The sequence below is a fragment of the Lolium rigidum genome, chromosome 3 (genome assembly GCF_022539505.1).
Source record: "Lolium rigidum isolate FL_2022 chromosome 3, APGP_CSIRO_Lrig_0.1, whole genome shotgun sequence".
In the NCBI taxonomy this organism is placed as follows: Eukaryota; Viridiplantae; Streptophyta; class Magnoliopsida; order Poales; family Poaceae; genus Lolium; species Lolium rigidum.
The window spans coordinates 352,064,817-352,071,201 of NC_061510.1; positions in this window are offsets into that span (position 1 = coordinate 352,064,817).

Below are 6,385 nucleotides of genomic sequence, written 5' to 3' on the forward strand. Positions count from 1 at the left end.
AAGCATATGTGTTATGTATAAGATATCCTATAAGTTGCAAGCCTCATGCATAGTATACCAATAGTGCTCGCACCTTGTCCTAATTAGCTTAGATTAACATGGATTATCATTGCATAGCATATGTTTCAACCAAGTGTCACAAAGGGGTACCTCTATGCCGCCTGTACAAAGGTCTAAGGAGAAAGCTCGCATTGGATTTCTCGCTTGATTATTCTCAACTTAGACATCCATACCGGGACAACATAGACAAAAGATAATGGACTCCTCTTTAATGCATAAGCATTCAACAACAGTTAATATTCTCATAAGAGATTGAGGATTGATTGTCCAAACTGAAACTTCCACCATGAATCATGGCTTTAGTTAGCGGCCCAATGTTCTTCTCTAACAGTATGCATACTCAAACTATTTGATCATGAAAATCTCCCTTACTTCAGACAAGACGAACATGCATAGCAACTCACATGATATTCAACAAAGGTAAAAGTTGATGGCGTCCCCAGAAACATGGTTACCGCTCAACAAGCAACTTATTAAGAAATAAGACACATAAGTACATATTCTTCACCACAATAGTTTTTAAGGCTATTTTCCCATGAGCTATATATTGCAAAGATAAAGGATAGAATTTTTAAAGGTAGCACTCAAGTAATTTACTTTGGAATGGCGGAGAAATACCATGTGGTAGGTAGGTATGGTGGACACAAATGGCATAGTTTTTGGCTCAAGGATTTGGATGCACGAGAAGAATTCCTCTCAATACAAGGCTAGGCTAGCAAGGTTGTTTGAAGAAAACTCAAGTATAAAACGGTGCAGCAAGGCTTACATATGAACATATTGTAACTATTATAAGACTTTATATTGTCTCCTTGTTGTTCAAACACCTTAACCAGAAAAATATCTAGACTCTAGAGATCAATCATGCAAACCAAATTTTAACAAGCTCTATGTAGTTCTTCATTAATGGGTGCAAGGTACATGATGCAAGAGCTTAAACATGATCTATATGAGCACAACAATTGCCAAGTATCAAATTATTCAAGGTATTATACCATTTACCACATGTGGCATTTTCCGTTTCCAACCATATAACGATGAATGAAGTAGTTCAACTTTCGCAATGAACATTAAAGATAAAGCTAAGAATATATGTGTTCATACGAAACATCGGAGCGTGTCTCTCTCCCAAACAAAGAATGCTAGGATCCGATTTTATTCAAACAAAAACAAAAATAAAAACAAACAGACGCTCCAAGTAAAGCATATAAGATGTGACGGAATAAAAATATAGTTTCACTAGAGGAACCTGATAAGTTGTCGATGAAGAAGGGATGCCTTGGGCATCCCCAAGCTTAGACGCTTGGGTCTTCTTAAAATATGCAGGGATGAACCACGGGGGCATCCCCAAGCTTAGAATTTTCACTCTTTTGATCATATTGTATCATCCTCCTCTCTCGACCCTTGAAAACTTTCTCCACACCAAACTCAAAACAAACTCATTAGAGGGTCAGTGCATAATTCATATATTCAGAGGTGACATAATCATTCTTAACACTTCTGGACATTGCTCAAAGCTACTGAAAGTTAATGGAACAAAGAAATCCATCAAACATAGCAAAACAGACAATGCGAAATAAAAGGCAGAATCATGTCAAAATAGAACAGTTCGTAAAGACGAATTTTTTGAGGCACCAGACTTGCTCGGATGAAAATGCTCAAATTGAATGAAAGTTGCGTACATATCCGAGGATCACTCGCGTAAATTGGCAGATTTTTCTGAGTTACCTACGAGAGAACCCTGCCCAAATTCGTTACTGACAAGAAATGCATGTTCTACGCGAGTAATCCAAATCTAGTATCATCTTTACTATCAAAGACTTTACTTGGCACAACAATGCAATAAAATAAAGATAAGGAGAGGTTGCTACAGTAGTAACAACTTCCAAGACACAAATATAAAACAAAAGTACTGTAGTAAAATAAAAACATGGGTTATCTCCCAAGAAGTGCTTTCTTTATAGCCATTAAGATGGGCTCAGCAATTTTAATGATGCACTTCCAAGAAATAAGAGTTGAAGCAAAAGAGAGCATCAAGAAGCAAATTCAAAACAAATTTAAGCCTAACCCACTTCCTATGAAAAGGAATCTTGTAAATAAACAAATTCATGAAGCATAATGCAACAAGCATAGAAAGATAAAACAAGTGTAACTTCAAAAATTTAAGCATATAGAGAGGTGTTTTAGTAACATGAAAATTTCTACAACCATATTTTCCTCTCTCATAATAATATCCAGTAGCATCATGAGCAAACTCAACAATATAACTATCAAATGAAACATTCTTATCATGAGTCTCATGCATACAATAATTACTCTCCACATAAGCATAATCAATTTTGTTAGTAATAGTGGGAGCAAATTCATCAAAGTAGCTATCATTATTATTCTCATCAAGTGTAGGAGGCATAGTATAATCATAATAACATTTACTCTCCATAGTAGGTGGCACCAAAAGACCACTATCATCATAATCATCATAAATAGGAGGCAAAGTATCATCAAAGAAAATTTTCTCCTCAATGCTTGGGGGACTAAAAATATCATGCTCATCAAAACCAGCTTCCCCAAGCTTAGAACTTTCTATATCATTATCAACAATGGTGGTCAAAGCGTTCATACTAATATTACTACTAGCATGCAAATAAGGTTCCATAGGTTTTTTAATTTTCGCATCAAACAATCCATGTCTTAACTCAGGAAATAGAATAAAAAGCTCACTGTTGTCCATTATGCCTAACTAGTGAAAAACAAGAAACAAAAAGATGCAATTGCAGGATCTAAAGGAAATAGCTTCGAGCACTCACACACCGGCATTTGCTTTTGAACCCAAGGTTCTCTTTCATTACCATGTTTCTTAGCAATAAAATCTTCTTTAGTATACTTTTTATTTTTAGCATGCTTTTCAGGCTCTTCTTCAACCTCTTCTTTATCAGAAGCATCATTCTTATCATTATCTTTATCATGTTCATTACCACTTTCAGTTTCAGCATCGAAATAGAAATACTATTAGGATCATTAACGATCTCGGAGGATTCTACAACAGCTTTATGTTTCTTTTTCTTTTTCTTAGATGGAGCACTAGTTTCAGTTCGTTGAGAATCTTGTTCAACTCTTTTGGGATGCCCTTCAGGATATAGAGGATCCTGGGTAGAAACACCGCCTCTAGTTGTTACTCCATAAGCATGCTTTTCTTTAGAATTATCTTTTAACAAGTCATTTTGCACTTTAGTGAGTTGATCAATTTGAGTTTGAACCATTTGAAAATGTTTAACAAGCATCTTAACATCATTGGAGGTTCTCTCCACAATACCATGCAATTCACCAATAGCTCGAGAATTTTCCATTAAATGATTCTCTACTCTCATATTGAAACTATTTTGCTTAACAATATAATTGTCAAACTCATCTAAGCATTGAGCAGGAGGTTTTGAATACGGAATATCTTCTCTAGTAAAGCGTTCAAGAGAGTGTACCTCAATCATGGATGAAGGGGGAGTGATCTTACATAAATCTTCTAATGGTGGTAAATTCTTCACATCTTCGGATTTAATACCCTTCTCTTTAAGAGATTTCTTGGCTTCCCTCATATCTTCATCATTTAATTTAATCATACCCCTCTTCTTCAATATCGGTGTCGGGGTTGGTTCAGGTGTAGACCAATCATCATGATTCCGGCCTATTCTAGCCAATAATTCTTCAGCGTCGTCTGGAGTTCTTTTCCTGAAAACACAACCAGCACAACTATCCAGGTATGCCCTAGATTCAATGGTTAGTCCACTATAAAATATATCAAGTAAATCATGCTTTTCCAAATGATGTTCAGGCCGAGCTCTAATAAGACAGCAAAATCTCGCCCAAGCCTCAGACAATTTCTCTCCATCTTCCTGATCAAAATTATAAATTCTCTGCAAAGCAATATGTTGAGCACTAGCAGGAAAGTATTTTCGGAAGAAAACTGATGGCGTGTATTTCACACGTTCGTTGGGCAACCCCAAGAGGAAGGTATGATGCGCACAGCAGCAAGTTTTCCCTCAGAAAGAAACCAAGGTTTATCGAACCAGGAGGAGCCAAGAAGCACGTTGAAGGTTGATGGCGGCGGGATGTAGTGCGGCGCAACACCGGAGATTCGGCGCCAACGTGGAACCTGCACAACACAACCAAAGTACTTTGCCCCAACGAAACAGATGAGGTTGTCAATCTCACCGGCTTGCTGTAACAAAGGATTAACCGTATTGTGTGGAAGATGATTGTTTGCAGAGAAAATAGTAAAAACAAGTATTGCGACGAGATTTGTATTTCAGTATTAAAGAATGGACCGGGGTCCACAGTTCACTAGAGGTGTCTCTCCCATAAGATAAAAGCATGTTGGGTGAACAAATTACGGTCGGGCAATTGACAAATAAAGAGGGCATAACAATGCACATACATGACATGATAAGTATAGTGAGATTTAATTGGGCATTACGACAAAGTACATAGACCGCCATCCAACCGCATCTATGCCTAAAAAGTCCACCTTCGGGTTATCGTCCGAACCCCTCCGGTATTAAGTTGCTAACAACGAGACAATTGCATTAAGTATGGTGCGTAATGTAATCAACAACTACATCCTCGGACATAGCGCCAATGTTTTATCCCTAGTGGCAACAAGCACAACACAACCTTAGAACTTTCACGTCATCGTCCCAGGTGTCAATGCAGGCATGAACCCACTATCGAGCATAAATACTCCCTCTTGGAGTTAAAAGTAAAAACTTGGCCAGAGCCTCTACTAATAACGGAGAGCATGCAAGATCATAAACAACACATATGCAAGACATGGTATTCTCTATCCATCGGATCCCGACAAACACAACATATAGAATTACAGATAGATGATCTTGATCATGTTAGGCAGCTCACAAGATCCAACAATGAAGCACAATGAGGAGAAGACAACCATCTAGCTACCGCTATGGACCCATAGTCCAGGGGTGAACTACTCACTCATCACTCCGGAGGCGACCATGGCGGTGTAGAGTCCTCCGGGAGATGAATCCCCTCTCCGGCAGGGTGCCGGAGGAGATCTCCGAATCCCCCGAGATGGGATCGGCGGCGGCGGCGTCTCGCAAGGTTTTCCGTATCGTGGTTTTTCGCATCGGGGGTTTCGCGACGGAGGCTTTAAGTAGGCGGAAGGGCGAGTCGGGGCCCGACGAGGGCCCACACCATAGGGCGGCGCGGGCCCCCCCTTGGCCGCGCCGCCTTGTGGTGTCGCCACCTCGTGGCCCCACTTCGTATGTTCTTCGGTCTTCTAGAAGCTCCGTGGAAAAATAGGCCCCTGGGTCTTCGTTTCGTCCAATTCCGAGAATATTTCGTTACTAGGATTTCTGAAACCAAAAACAGCAGAAAACAGGAACTGGCACTTCGGCATCTTGTTAATAGGTTAGTTCCGGAAAATGCACGAATATGACATAAAGTGTGCATAAAACATGTAGGTATCATCAATAATATGGCATAGAACATAAGAAATTATCGATACGTCGGAGACGTATCAAGCATCCCCAAGCTTAGTTCTCGCTCGTCCCGAGCAGGTAAAACGATAACAAAGATAATTTCGAAGTGATATGCCATCATAACCTTGATCATACTATTTGTAAACATATGTAGTGAATGCAGCGATCAAAACAATGGTAATGACATGAGTAAACAAGTGAATCATAAAGCAAAGACTTTTCATGAATAGTACTTCAAGACAAGTATTAATAAGTCTTGCATAAGAGTTAACTCATAAAGCAATAAATCAAAGTAAAGGTATTGAAGCAACACAAAGGAAGATTAAGTTTCAGCGGTTGCTTTCAACTTGTAACATGTATATCTCATGGATAATTGTCAACATAGAGTAATATAACAAGTACAATATGCAAGTATGTAGGAATCAATGCACAGTTAATCACAAGTGTTTGCTTCTTGAGGTGGAGAGAGATAGGTGAACTGACTCAACATAAAAGTAAAAATAATGGTCCTTCAAAGAGGAAAGCATCGATTGCTATATTTGTGCTAGAGCTTTTATTTTGAAAACATGAAACAATTTTGTCAACGGTAGTAATAAAGCATATGAGTTATGTACATTATATCTTACAAGTTGCAAGTCTCATGCATAGTATACTAATAGTGCCCGCACCTTGTCCTAATTAACTTGGACTACCGGATCTTTGCAATGCACATGTTTTGACCAAGTGTCACAATGGGGTACCTCCATGCCGCCTGTACAAAGGTCTAAGGAGAAAGCTCGCATTTTGGATTTCTCGCTTTTGATTATTCTCAACTTAGACATCCATACCGGGAC